Genomic DNA, 15,179 nt, shown 5'->3' on the forward strand with positions numbered 1-15,179 from the left:
TGCCGATGATAAAACGGCAAAAGAGCCAGAGAAACCGATGGTGTGCTCTCTGCATTTCTCGCCCTCGGATTATGTGTATAATCGTGCCCTCGGAAAGTATCTTGGCGTGCCCCAGAGGCCAGTCCTTTCTCGAGCAGCTGTTCTCTCAATGCGGCCTTCATCAAACCCCCTACCGGTGCCCCTGCAGCAGCAAACTGGCGGCTCGGTGAGTGCTGAATGTCATTAAATAAAGCCATGAAATAACCATACCGAGTACGTGCGCAACTTTCTACGCTTGTTCTGTCGGGAACATCGTCGCCTGGCGGACCGTACGCTTCGCCTTCCGTCGACGAAAACGAAGCTCTCCGTCGGCGCGGCCGGCGGCTCACCGCCATCGCACGCGGAAACACCTACCGCTCGAGCACGGAGGATCATTTCGCGCTCCGTTTCACTGAATATCGCTGAAATGCAGTCCTGCTTCCCTGGCGAGCTCTTCGTTGCAAGGTTCAGCGGCAGCAACGGTATCCATCGCGGCGAACGCAAACGCAGCGACCATGGATGCAGCCATGATGCATCCAGCGCCTCGGCCGTTTACGCAAGCGGTGACGTATCATGGCGCATTCTGATTCGCTAAGAGCAATGAAATCTGTGACGACACTGCTTCAGCGCCAAATCTAGGGTGAGAGAAATTGAGGAAGAGATATTTGGTCTTTGTTTACGAATTTCTCCGCTAATAATTCATATTTTTGCACCCAACAAAAACTGCATGCATTCCTGAAGGTCCCTCTTTTATTCCAGCTGAACTTCCTGTCTCTCTTTAGTGTCCCTTTAAAGAGAGAAAATAAGTTATGAAAGGCAAATAATTTAACCAGATTGACTGTCCGGTTCGCTACTCTGTTGGTTGGCTGGGAAGAGCAAAGGGCAGAAAAGATCAGAAAAGAAGATAAAATACGAACAAATTCATCTGAACAAGTGCGAGGAACGCAACTGACAACGACTACAGTTTTTTTGTTCAGTCCCGGTGGTTTTTCAAAACACACTAGTACTTTCAGAGCAACTCGGGCCGATGTCAGCTGGGACCAAGGTACAAGAATTATCTTTTCCGTGAGAGGACGGTTGTCAAGCTTGTCGAACATTGTACAAAACGCTTTGTTGTCCACTGAAACGAGTACAATGACAGAGATGGTACGCAGTTATTTCTTCGCACTGACAAAGTTCCCATTCGTGACTTTTGGCCGCTGCAGAAAGAGTAGGCATTGTTGAATTCTACTCCAAGCCATAAACGACATTTGAGAGTTACGTCCTTAAAATGTGCTGCCTCATACATCGGCGTTCCAGTTGACCATTTCTCAGAAGCCACCGTCTACCAATTTTGGGCGATATTAATTGCAACGGCAATGTACCTTTTAGCAGATTTCGGGGACGGATATCTCAAGTTTGGTGCTAGTCTTAGGACTTTTCCTACACAGTTTCGCAATTTCGATAAGCGTGCTAAGCGAATGATTGCGACTGGATACCTAGACACAATGATTTCTTATGCACGTATAATTCCAGCTTCTTCCAATATCCGCCACAGGCGGAACAACACTTTCTCCCGTAGGCTATTGAAAAATCGCATTTGAACAAAAATAGAATGCGCGGTAGTACCTAGTTCGTGATTCTACGAAGCCCTTGGTAAAATAATGAAAGGGCCTTTGGGCACAACATTCAGTCAGAAAAAGTAAGAAAATTAGTGATGCGGCCATGTGAAATGAACGCTGAAATATTTCTACGCTCCTGAAGCAGTACTGAAATTGCAGCAGTGAAGTTGCAGGGAAAGTAAAGACTTGAGGCCACATCACAAAGACTGTTTTATAAGGCCATATATGTCGATCAAGAGCTATGGAAGAAAAATGAACAAAGTCCCAACTGCAGGAATGACTAATTAAGACGGAGAACTGAGGGAGTTAGTAAATGCCTATCTGCGGGCGAGCGAATGATCGGGCATCAAGAAGCCCTTTTCAATTTATACCTATGACATTTTAATAGGTTTCTAATGGCTTCTTAAGTAAACCCCTTACAGAGTGCATCGAAGTCAGCAAGCACGTCTTTCGCTCACAGATTGCTTTCATCTTTGCGTTTATTCCTCTCTACCAATCTGGCTTCTCGGTTATGCTTCGCTGAAGCTTCACCTGGGCACGGTGTTTAACGCTTGAAGATAACTGTCCAAAGTGTGCTGCTCCTAGTTCTACAGTAGGTATTCATCACCTGGTAATGCTTTGCCCAGGAATGCTGGATGCTCGGGAGGAAGATTCTCAGAGATGCCAAGCTAAGAACAAATCAAACACTCTGATAAATGCGTTGGCTCATGGACGACATGCTGGCTAAGCCACTATTGCAATAAGCACGTGGGGGGCTTTCATGCTTTTATTTAAACAAGTAGTTGTGCCGCCGGGTTAAGCTTCAGAGAAAAAAAAAGTCTGAGAATACCTAAATAAACGAAGAAACAGTGTCAACACAGGGATGAACGGAACCTGAAAACTCACCGATATGTTTTGCTGTGGTGACAGCCAGGCAAATAAAGCCGAAGACGGCAACCAACTGCAAGAACTTCATGTCTGGACGTGGAGCTTCTCCCTTGTCTATCCCTATATATATGAAGAGGATTGACTAGACTATTGCCCGATGAATGCGGCCCTGTTTCAGCGAACTCAGCACCAAATCTCTGGTCTCCCTGCACTTACTCGCTTGCGTATACCTTTTACGGGACGAGACACCTCAGGTACACCGCGGACACGATGAAGGCTGCCTACAAAGCTGTCGTGCGTTGATGTCACCTCTGACGATGAGGAAGGCGCAATGAAGAAGGCGCATGCTCAATGCGTCCTTTTATATTCATCACAGCCATCTTTATTTTCACCTGCGCCACTGGTTATTGCGTCTGGCATGATACAGCATTATAAAACCAGCTAGTCCACCTGGCGCCAGTGCCTGTACAGTTGTGGGCGGGGTCATACTCGCGGTAGCTGTCGGCGTTCAGACTATTCTCGTACGATGCAGTGGATGCAAATTGTTTTTCATGAAAAACAAGTGAAAACAATTTCCTTCCGGTGCGTCGCATGAGAACGCCAGACGAATGATTCGAGTGCGTGTTATACAGATGGCGTTTTTCTGCATACCATGTACATGCGTACGCTCGTGCAATTTTTTTATAACATCGCGCAAACGTCAAGCACACGGCGTTTCAGCTGTCTAGTGTAGCAGCGAGGGGCCTCGGGATCGGCGAAAGTATGCGCGGGTGTGCAGGGTAATTTCCACTTCAAATGTATTCTAAGCATAGTCGACAGCTGGGCGAGCTGGTACTGATACATCTTTTTCTAACAAACTGCGCAGTGGAACAGGACACGAGGAAACAAGTGAGACAGTTGTGTGCGCACTAACAACTGATTTATTGAGAGTAGGTTATCCACCTAAAATAGTCTCCAGCCTAGGTGACGCCTCACCATCAACGTTATCAACGTAGCAAGAAAAACATGCAGATAAAATCTTTCAAAAACCATCCCACACGTGGAAGGTCACATGAGTCAACGCTAGTATGTGGAACACAGATACAGCTGGGGCAGCGGAAAAAGATTAGCACAAGTGACCGATCACTCGACCAGATAAATTGCGACACGCGACGCTGTTGTTCCCCAGCAAGCACAAAACGAGAGTGAAGCATGTGGCACTTTGGGGACCAGTGTGCATAGGAACAAGAGCGCCGCGTGCCGCAATTTATCTTATCTGGTGATCGGCCACTTGCCCTAATATTTTTCCGTTGCAGCTGTACCTATACTTCGTGTCGGATAGATTCATATCAGATGTATTCTGCTGTTTTGTTCGCTTCAGCAGCGGTCCTCGCCGGTACAAGACTTCTAACACACCGCGTGGTCGCCGCTCGTGGGATATTGAGACGTGTACTTTTCATCCTCTTCTCGGGACTGCATGTTACCCACTAATAACTTCAAGTCAAAGCTCAACGCAAGACGCACCTGCATGATTAGAACATACTCAAGTGTTATCGACGGTTCATTTTTTTTTCTTCGAAAGCTTCCCCTTAGGCATAATACAAGGCGTGTCAAAAAAAACACGAACAGACTTGACTCATGCAAAAATCTAGAAGTGAACGATGATATGGCCCATGAATTCAACATTCAAGGTCGGGTGGGCGGCCAGGCTGAAGGCCTGTTGCCCGGAGCTGGCGGAGAGAGCTTAGGTGAAGTCATGGGCACGTCCATAATAGGTGTGTCACTGTCACATTTTGAATTGTACTGTCACAAAATGGGCACGATGTATCATAGGGACCGTGGTACTTTTGTGGCCAGGGAGCAGTCACAGACGAGGTGAGCGCGAACCCGACATACAGCTTCCGTAACATAACCTCCACTCGCAGGGTTAACCCACCAGGGAGATCTGACCCACACGGAGGTATAAGCGCTCGTGTGGTACGTCAGAGGCTTTTTTTTTTCGGAGCAGTTGTCCGCAGGCGTATTCAGGAAAATGCGGAACTGGATACGTAATGTTCTCTAGGTAGGTTACCAAACCTACCACAAGTAGACCGGGCAAGGCTGGTCATGGCACCCACTGGACGCGTATCACAATATTCGTAGTGGCAAGAAGACAGTTAATGCCATCCGACAGTAGAGAGGACCGGGATACCCTACGTATGTTGTGGATGGCTTGAGTCGAGTCCGTGCGAAGGATGAGCTGGGAATATCGAGCACCTTGAACAAAAGGGAGCAACGCGGCCAAGCCGTCTCGTATGGCGGCAAGCTCGGCAAGATAGGCCGGCAGTGCACAATGGACAACAAACGAGCACGTCTGGCCTGCCTCTGTTATCAATGGGCACACGAGAACTGTGTGAATCCTGGTGCCATTGACACCGGCATGAGTTTATGTTACCAGAGTCGCATAGTCTTGATTATCATCGGTGCGACGAAGTCGGGTAACTTGAGCGTTCGCCTGGCGAGGAACCGGGCTCTGCAGACAACCAGGAGGCTTATTGTCACTTAATTGTACCCTGTTCCACGCAGCTACATCGGGTGTCGTAGAAGCTGGGTTGTCTATTTCATGTCCCATGTACCGGGCCAGTGCAGCAGCCGAGCATAACTTCGATGGCTTAAGGGCGCGTGCGCATCGATGTTGGTGCACCAGTTCCTCGAGAGTGTTGAGTTGGGACACGTCCTGTAGGGTTGGCAGCAGAGTGAGACGTGGCAGTCCCGTTATGGCCCGCATGTCTTCGTGATTAATGGTCTCAAGGCGAGCCCATTCTCTCTTCGTGAAGTGTTGAAACTGGGCTCTGTAGACGAGTCGTGGTTGTAGTATGGAACGGACAAGAAGGCGAGCCATGTAGGTGCGCGCTCCACCAGATTTCTTCACAATCCGACGTGTCAGCTGTATCGTTTTCGCGGCCGGTTGCTTTGCCTTCTTGACCCATGGTCCCACAGATCCGGAAGCATCCATTTCAAGGCCGAGTACACGGAGAGTTGAAGCCTCGTGTAGCGGCTGCTAATCCAGATTTAACTAAAGAGGCCGGAGTGCCAGTAGACGGCGCCGATACTTGTTCTCTACGGGCATGTACAGTCAACCACAAAAGTTTGCGGACCACGCGAGCGCGTGCCAGACTGCCTATCCGCGCCACCTAGCGGTACGCCACCTAGCGGCGACAGGGGCGCTCTCCCGGATATGAGCCCGCTTGGTACTCGCCTGCCTGTTAATTTTTTATTCCCGTGCATGACATTGTTAGTTCGTTGTGTTGACGCAGAGCGCTGTCTGCGATAAGACCGCCACATATCTGGCTTGATAGCAGTATCGGAGCAATCACTGCAACCTTTGTCGACTGGTGTGCCAGTGGGTAGATAAGTTTCACGAAGCACTGCGACAATTTTTTTACGCGACGTTTACTGGCGCACTTTGGTTGGCAGCATCTTGGTCCAATGAGTGTTGCTGCTTCTGCGTCTTGAGAGAAAGGGTAGGGAGGTGTTTCACTGTCATCAAAAATAAAGAAAAAGCGGATGCATAGAAAATTTTCTTTCACACATAGGCGCATCTTCGCATCAGTCGCTGAAACGTAGTAGACTTGCTTCAGGCCACGTGGTGATTGCCTATTTGGAAAGATGCCGCTGCGTGTTCCACTTGACGAAAGAAGGCACATTGTGCGTTTATTTATAGAGGGAATACCTCAGCGCGAAATCTGCCGTCGAACCAACAGGAGCCGGACTGCCGTGAATAGGATTATTCAAGCTTTCCGCGACGATGACAGATTCACAGATATGGAGCGCAGTGGGCGTCCAAGGGCCACGACTGAGGAAGAGGACCGCCTGATTACGGCCGCCATCGTGGCTGATCCTTTTCAAAGTGCAGAGGATATCCGAGAAGCGCTCTCGCTCACGGTATCGTCTGAGACTGTAAGAAGAAGGCTGAGTGAGCTTGGCCTGCAGTCTTTCGTAGCAGCACAGAAGCCCTGCCTCTCAGACAGCCAGCTACAAGAACGACTCATGTTCGCTACAGCAATGAAAGATTGGACAACAGAGAAATGGGGCGATGTCATCTTTAGCGATGAGTCAACTTTTTCCACGCGCTGGGACCAACGGAAGCGGGTTTGGCGTCCACTAAACTGCAGGTGTGTTTACAGTGTATTGGCAGTTAATTCACGAAGCTAATTCTGCATCACAACATGTTTCACGTAAAATGAGCTTTTGGACATTACGAGATTTTTCTGTAGTGGTATTATGTTGAAAACATTAACGATTGTTTCATAGTACTACTTACTCTGAAGCTAATTAAAAGCTGCCAGTGGGTCTTTCAGTACTATCTAATGATGTTTGCACGTTTTCTATTGCAACTCTATAACAGCATTATAAAGTTCATACGCAAGAGGAATCACAACATCTTTAGACGCGCCGCTGGAACCCAATTGTATGCTATTTCTTGCAGATATCTGCCTAATTACACACAGAGTGTTCTATCCAGTGGACGGTGTTCCGTGAGCGTGTGGGGAGCAATCAGCAAAGATGGCCTTGGTCCCCTTGTGCGTCTGGAAGGGCCCTTCACTGCGTCACGGTACTGCGACGTCATCACTAGACACCTCGTTCCGTATGCGCTGGACGGTCCCTTCAGCGACGGCTGCTATTTTTTTCAACACGACCGCAGCCCGATCCATAAAGCACGTATCGTCCAGTCATTGCTAGAAGAACATGCTGTTTGCCAGCTTGAGTGGCCTCCATGTGGCGCCGACTTGAATCCCATAGAAAATGTCTGGGGCATGTTGAAGAAACGGCTGTCCACACGAGCCAACCGCGGCCGCACGGCCGATACGCTGTGGCAAGCGATCGCACAAGAATGGGAAAGCCTGCGCGGTCGACCGGAGATTACTGAATCTTTGTACGAGTCGATGCCCACACGCATCAATAAGGTGCTAGAAAACGGCGGACATTTCACTTCCTACTAGATCATTGAGAGACCTATGTTTCATGACACTTCTGTAAATGTCTTGTGAATAAATTCATCCCCTTCAGACACGAATTATGATGCACTGTCTGCAAATGCGTCAAATGCGCATGGCATCATTTCAAGACGCTCACTATTACATTCCAAGAAAGAAGACGAAGCAATGTGCTGTTTTGTGCGAGTTTCAGTAAAAAAAATTAATTAGCGTATAACTCATTATCTAATTATTCTGAAATACGTCAGCTTCAATGCTTGCATAAAAAGAATCAACTATTAGGCCCAAAACGCATGCACACTTGCTTTTTCGGTTGTATTCGTGTCGACCGGAGAAAAAAAAATACTCTTGACGTTGGTCTTGGAACGCGGCACGTCCAACGATTGTCTAACATGGTAGTGTCTCCAGCAAAGTGATCATCTGCAGCAATACGCAGGACAATGAAGTTAACTGACCGCTAGTTGTCCCATCAGGAAGCGGACACGAATGTGCACACTGAGTTTTAGGTCATTTGAAGAAACACGTGGCGTGGGACGCGCCTCCGAAGTTCGAGTCCCCAAACGAGGACGCCGTGTCGCAAAGGGTTATAAAAAGAGTCATCGCACCCGATTATTTCTTATTTTTCTAAATGTAACCACTATAGCAGCGCGGTGGTTCGGGCTTTGCGCAGCAAAACCTGGGCGCAGGCGATCAAATCCCGGCCGCTACTGTCACTTAGCGATGGGGGAGGAACGGAAAAATTCTGCCTACTGACTAAGCATCTGTGTCCCATGGCTGCCTCACCGCTCACTCACGCACTCACGAAAAAAAAAAACAGCGTGGCTACGCGAAAATAGAACTGATAACAGCCGAAGAATACGCTGTCTGATTACTTGTACTGATATTCTGCTCTCAAAATATAAGCAAGTAGCCCTGGCTAACAAAGAGCGCGTCACGTTGAAAGAGATAGGTAGAAAATATTTGCGCACAGTGCGAAAATAGACAGGCCATAGATTTAAGGAGGGATGCGTCTTCAACGTAGCGCTGCTGTCGATCGCTGGTGACGTAGCGGAAGTGTCGCGAAGAGGCTCTTGGCCACGCGCTCGCGTGGTCCGCAAACTTTTGTGGTTGACTGTACGTTGTCGAGTCCTTGGAAATGTCAAGCCCTATCTGAGCACACCAGTGGTGTGTTACGTTCAGAGCGTCTTGAAGCGCTTGTTCGACGTTAGAAAGGTTGATTTTAGCGTATTTTAATTGTTTTTATCGAGCATTTTAATCGTAGGAGACCTTCTATCAACAGTACAGCAGACCGCAAAGTAAAAACAAGAATAAAGGTGTCGGCCGGTGTCCACGAGAGGCAGACCGTCGGGTTCTCGGTTTGGGGATGCGAAGACTACGATGTCGACGCTGTCGTATCTGGAGGCTTTCCACCGTCCCCGCCGCCATCGCAAGTTTGAAGTATGCGAGTTTGAATTGCTCGGTCAAGCCGCTAATCTGTGGATGGTAACTCGAAGCTGTTTTGTGGGTCGTACCAGAGGGGCGCAGGACTTCGTTTAAATGTTGCGAGACAAAGGCCTTCCCACAGTCGCTCAGCAGTACCCGAGGAGCACCACGGCGCAAAATTGTAGCTTGAAGAACAAAGTCGGCAACTTCCGAATGTAAGCCAGTGATCACTGATGTCTCAGCAAGGCGCGTCAGGTGGTCGATGGCAGTCACTATGCATCGATTGCCAGCTACAGTAATACGAAGGGACCCGTAAAGGTCGATAACAACAACCTCAAATTGGCAGTAATAGGCAGTAATTCGCCCGCAGGAGCAGAGGTTGGGAGTTTGCGACGCTGACACGGCGAACAGTAACCGACGTACCCCTGTGATAGTTATGTTGTGGGCCCAGGCCTCAAACACACATAGAGGGCACAATAAACACAGAGAGGCTTTAATGACATGGGAACGGGACTATGACGACGTACACAATAACACACAAAATTCACTTCTAAGTGGTGTGTCGCTTACATCAGCGTCACTGTAGGAGGCCGTCAATTACGTTTCGGTATCACGCACTCACATCACGAGGAGTCGCAGTGGTGACTCTAGCAGCGGGTGGCGCAGGGGATGGAGGCCGCGGCGGAGGCCCGGCACACGACGAGCCACTCGCGTGACAGCTGGGTCGGGACGTCAGCCCGCCACGGCTGCACCGGAATACGCCTCGGCTCCACCGGAACGCCTCGGCTCCACCGGAACACGCCGGCGGCTTATGCCCACAGAGCAGTGGAGCAGGCCGGATCAGGCACACGAACAGCCAGGCCTGTTTTTCCAACTCACCCAGGAACACCGGCCTAGGGTAGATGGACAGCTCGGCTCGTTCGGAACGAAAGCCCAGACCAAGCACAGGCTCAGCCCAGGTACAGCAACAGCCCGGACCGCTCTCCCAGCTCAACCAGGAACACCGGCCTAGGGTAGGTGGACTGCTCGGCTCGTTCGGGACGTAAGCCCAGACCAAGCAGCTCAGACTGGTGAAATGGATGCCCCTTCAGCGCCTGCTTCGGCTCTTCCTCTTCCTCGTCCATCGCGCACCACAACAGTCACGCACATTCGACCGCGCAATTCAAACACAGTCTTAACTCCTATCACAACCTGGCTACACAAGTAGAAAGGCCAGGCCAATAGTAACGGCATCGAATGCGATCGTAGGCTTTAAGGAAACCGAGATGGCCAACAGTCATATCATCGTGGAATACTTCGAGGACATGGGCTCGAAGAAAGCGCGGTAGAACGGGCATCCAGCGTTGACCGTCAGGATGGTAAATGCGCCGATACAACACGCGATTGTCCTGCTTGAATTGGGCGAGTGTCCGTCGAAGCTGCGCGTTAGGTGGGCGAGAAGCGTCACAGATGCGGTTTATGAGACGCCGACAATATCGGTAGGCCTCTTCGCGAGATGTGAATGTTTGATCGTCATCTGGAGAAAAGCGGTCTATTGAGGCTAGAGAGGAAACCGGCGTACAAGTGATATCCGAAGAGCTGCTTTGCGACGCAGTTGCCGAAGCGTCGAATGGGCGCGCAGGAAGCGGGCAACGAGAAAGAGCATCAGAGTCTTGGAGGTTTTTTTCCAGACTTATGAATAATGTCAAAGTCATATTCTTGCTGGTGGAGAATACAGCGACCCAGGCGTCCAGTCAAGTTCTTGAGAGTGGAGAGCCACCAAAATGCGTGGTGGTCCGTAACAATTGTAAAATTGCGCCCGTGCAGATAGGGACGAAACTTCTGTATGCACCAAACAGCCAGGCACTCCTGCTCAGTGATCGTATAGTTCTTTACGGCATCGGTGAGTACGCGGCTGGCGTATCCAACGACTCTCTCTCGCGAAAAGTTGTCGCGTTGCGGAATAATGGGACCGATGCCGCGGCCGCTGGCGTCTTTGTGCAAGAGAGTCGGTGCAGTCTCATCAAAATGGCAAAGCACAGGTTCAGACGTGAGGGCACCCTTCAACATGTCAAAGGCTGCTTCACATTCTTGAGACCAGAGAAAGGGTACACCGGAAGCAAGTAGCTTGTGTAGTGGCGCAGTGATGGAGGCAAAGTTCCGTATAAAGTGACGGAAATAAGAAGCGAGGCCAAGGAAGCTTCGCAAGTCTTTAGGCTTTTCTGGGCGAAGGAAGCGAAGGACCGCAGCAACCTTGTCTGGGTCTGGACGTATGCCCTCCTTGCTCACGACATGTCCCAGGAACTTAATAGATCTGCTGTCGAAACGGCATTTCTTCGTGTTGATTTGAAGTCCAGCGTCGGCAAGGAACGTCAGAACTTCATCCAAGCGTTGCAGGTGCTGAGGGAATGTAGATGAAAATACGACAATGTCATCCAGGTAGCATAGGCAAGTTTTCCATCTCAGGCCGCGCAGTACGGTGTCAATCATGCGCTCAAAAGTCGCAGGTGCATGGCATAGCCCGAAAGGCATTACGTTGAATTCGTAAAGTCCATCAGGGGTGGCAAACGCTGTTTTTTTCTTTATCGTCTTCGTGCATGGGAATTTGACAATAGCCGGAACGCAGATCGAGGCTTGAAAAGTATTCTGCACCTTGTAGCGAATCAAGGTCGTCGTCAATGCGTGGTATAGGGTATACGTCCTTTCGAGTGATCTTATTGAGGGCCCGGTAATCGACGCAAGAGCGCACGGAACCGCCTTTTTTTCTGAAGAAAACAACACGACATGACCAAGGGCTAGCTGAGGACCGGATGACCATCTGTTGTAGCATGTCTGCGACATTTTGGTCTATGGGTTTCCGCACGGCTAGGGACACGCGGTACGGGCGTCGGCGCACTATAGACGCTTTGTATGTCTGAATGCGATGCGCTGCAGCTGTGGTTTGGCCCATAGTCGACGAATGGACAACAAAAGAATTCGCGTGTTCGTGCAGCAAAGCAAGCAACTGCTGTATCTGTGAAGGCGGCAAGTCACTGGTGATGGCTACAGTAAGGGCGGAGGGAGAAGCAGTATCACAAGTAGAAGGGTCTTTGGAAGACATGTATTTGAGGGGCAAGACGCATACAGGCCCTGGGTCGGCCGCGCAAGCCACTGTGGTGCTTTGCGGAAGGTGAATTTTCGCCGATGTAGTATTCGTGGCGGTGATGACAAGCGCCGAGCCAGGCGACGATGCCTTTATTTATTTATTTATTTATTTATTTATTTATTTATTTATTTATTTATTTATTTATTTATTTATTTATTTACTTAATATACCACAAAGGCCCCAGAAATGGTGTATTACATAAGGGATGGGCTTAGCTTAACAAAGTAATGATTAGAGAGCAGCCTTGAAGTGATCTGCGTCGGAGTGGTGCGCGACGTCGGCAGACAGACCGTTCCAGTCCCTTGCGGTTTTCACAAAAAAGTGATCGTAGATGCGAAGTAGTCGGCCCCGGGGGAGGATACACGGCTTTTTTGTGGTTAATGCGGCTGGATGAGCTGGTAATATAGCTGAAATCGGGAGTGGTGAATGATAGAATTTGTGAAAAAGACACAGTCGAGAAATATGACGTCGTGATTCTAGATTAGTGAGACCAGCACGGGTTTTTAGTTCAGACACGCTTGCATGAAAACAATATTCAGAGTAAATAAACCGGGCTGCAGGGCTTTGAACTGATTAAAGTGTATTAGATAGGTTATGTTGATGAGGATCCCAGACAGAGCATGCATATTCTGACTTATGGTGGACATATGTAACATAAGCTAATAATTTTGCTGATGGGGGAGCAAGTGTTAGGTTCCGGCGGAGAAAACCGAAGGTTCGATTAGCGGCATTGGCTATGTTGATGACATGATGTGACCAAGTTAGGGTAGTTGAAAAGGTTATGCCGAGGCATTTAATGAGTCAACGGATGATATTTCGGAGCCGTATATGGTGTATTTCCCTGATTTGTGATGCTGTAGGCGAGGGAAAGAAACTAGTGAGGTTTTTTTTAGTATTTAATGACATCAACCATTCCTTACACTATAATTAAATGTGTTTTAGATCATTTTGAAGCAAATCCATGTCTGAAGTGTTAGTTGTGCTTCAATAAACTACACCATCGTCTGGGAACAATGAAATATTAGAGGAGATCTTAGTAAGAAGGTGATTAATGTAAATTAGAAAGAGTTCTAGTCCGAGAACTGTGGCTTGTGGTACGCCCGAAAGTACAGAAGATCGTTTAGATGACTGCGTATTAGCAAATACGAACTGCTGACGGTGAGTGAGGAAGCTACGTATCCAGTCTAGTACAAATGGATTAATGTTGAGATGGTAAAGTTTTAGGAGTAGCCGTTGGTGTGGAGCTTTGTCAAATGCCTTTTCAAAGTCTAAGAAAATGGCATCTACAGGTACGTTCAAACCGCGGTTACAACTTACATCATGGAGAAAATAAAGCTAGTTGAGTATCACATGAAAGACCTTTATGGAAGCCATGTTGAGCAGGATGAAATAGGTTATTGGATACTAACAAGTTTACGATCTGAGAGTAAATAACATGTTCCATTAGTTTGCAAAAACACTGGCGAGTGAAATGGGACAATAACTAGTGCACCACGATGGAGGAGATTTTTGGGGGACTGGAACAATCTTGCCTACTCTCCAGTCTTCCGGCACCACTCCTGATGACAATGACAGCTGAAAATAGCACATAAAATAGCGCTGACATTTGTTTTAGTTTTTCAGCATTTGACATTTATTTCATCGACACCAGACGATGAAGTAAGTTTTAATGAATCAATTAGTTTCTAAAAGCCGTAAGGCAACGGGAAGGCAGCGGGAATAGGCAACGGCAATGGGGCGAGACCAATACGTCACCATGGTCAATATTGTTTGACATAATGGTAACAATTTGCTGTTGGCTGGGAGGCCGTTCGGTATCTTACGCAGCGTTCAGGCGCAACGGCGTGTAAGTGTCTTCCCCAAGTAAGTAGTCGGTGTCCGTAAGATGCACAACGCGTTGCAGAAGCGGAAGCCGAAGGGCGAAAATCCCACCCTGAAATAAGTTTGAGCGCACGGGGACAGCACAGCTAATTGTATATGGTGCAGCATATCATCGATAAAGACACGGGCAGTACAGAGAGCGGAAGGACAAACAGTGTATCCTTGGGCTGAAACAAGCATCGGTCATCGTATGGCGTCGTGACTTTCTTCAGGCGGGAACATAAATCAGCGTGGATAACGGAAATTGTCGGACCTGTGTCCAACAAAGCATCGACGGGCAGCCCTTGCACAAACACCGAAAGCATATTGGACGGGCGCGCTGGAGGAATTTCAGTCCTGGTGTCGTATGCAGTTGTCCTCCCAAAACTGCATCGCTTAGTTTTCCGGACCGAACGTTAGGTTGAGTGAGACGCGCTGTAGTGGTGACGTTGAACGGCAGAATGGCGAAGGGGAACGGCGTCTGGCTGAACGGTAAGTGCTTCGGTCTTCAGTCGATGCGGGCGGTGATGCAGAGCGGAGCGGAGGTGAAGAGAAACACCGGCTTTGGGAAGACGCTCCACTGGAAAAAGTTGCGTTCAGACATGTCGCACCCCGACGCTCGTCTTGCTGGCTCTTGCGGCGAAACGTGAAAGAAGGCCGCGATAGCCGCAGTAATAGCACATGGGACGTGACGGACGCAAGGCGGGTAGTACAGGTGTTGGTGCGCCGGGAGTCCCAGTGCAGTCAGATGGGCCGATGAAAGCTCGGGTGGCACTGAGGAGATGTTCACTGGAGGCGCGGCAGCAGCCGACGCGTACGTTGTTAGCGGCACCGCTGAGTTGACGTTGCCTGGAGGCGTAGCTGCAACTTCCGCGCACGTTGGCAGGGGACGAGAGACGGAGGGTTGCACGCGCGCAGACAGGTAATGGGCGCCAGTTCATCCCTGATGACGTCACGCAAGGTCGCTCCAGAAGGCCGACTGGGGCACACCGACGGTGACGACAAGCCCATTGGTTGTAATACTTCGCGTATCATAGCTCTTACCATGATCCGCTGGTGTGGGTGCGCCGTAGAAGAATATAAGCCAACGTCCTGCTGCAGGCGAACAGACTCAAGTTAGTCAGACACGTGGTGGTGATGGTGGGTTCCTAATAGCAAGCGCATTGAAGGCGACTGATCTAATGCCTTTCAGAATGTAGAGTACTTGTGTGACTCTGACATAGATGAACTCACCAGTGGAAAAGCGCCAGACATCCTCGATATACGATATGTAAAACTCGACTGCTGATGTTGGCGAGTATCGGAAAGTTTATGCGTTGGTAGAAACGAACC

The 15,179-nt window shown here is 49.2% G+C and overlaps 2 protein-coding genes across 4 annotated transcripts in view; both read right to left on the reverse strand.

Annotated features, from left to right (window-relative positions):
* LOC119453576 (neurofilament heavy polypeptide-like) overlaps nt 1-15,179 on the reverse strand; it is a 512,698-nt gene that overhangs the window by 176,220 nt on the left and 321,299 nt on the right. The gene's annotated exons all lie outside the window — the stretch shown is intronic.
* The window catches only part of LOC119453577 (tol-Pal system protein TolA-like), a 281,346-nt gene that overhangs the window by 114,006 nt on the left and 152,161 nt on the right, over nt 1-15,179 (reverse strand). Inside the window, exon 1 of one of the 3 annotated variants that reach the window (XM_049668261.1) lies at nt 2,717-2,795. The exons of the other annotated variants lie outside the window; for them this stretch is intronic. The gene's annotated coding sequence lies outside the window, so the exon portion shown is untranslated. Of the gene's footprint in view, nt 1-2,716; nt 2,796-15,179 lie in introns of those variants that run through there. 3 annotated transcript variants of the gene reach the window in all.

This window comes from Dermacentor silvarum, chromosome 5 (genome assembly GCF_013339745.2).
Source record: "Dermacentor silvarum isolate Dsil-2018 chromosome 5, BIME_Dsil_1.4, whole genome shotgun sequence".
In the NCBI taxonomy this organism is placed as follows: domain Eukaryota; kingdom Metazoa; phylum Arthropoda; class Arachnida; order Ixodida; family Ixodidae; genus Dermacentor; species Dermacentor silvarum.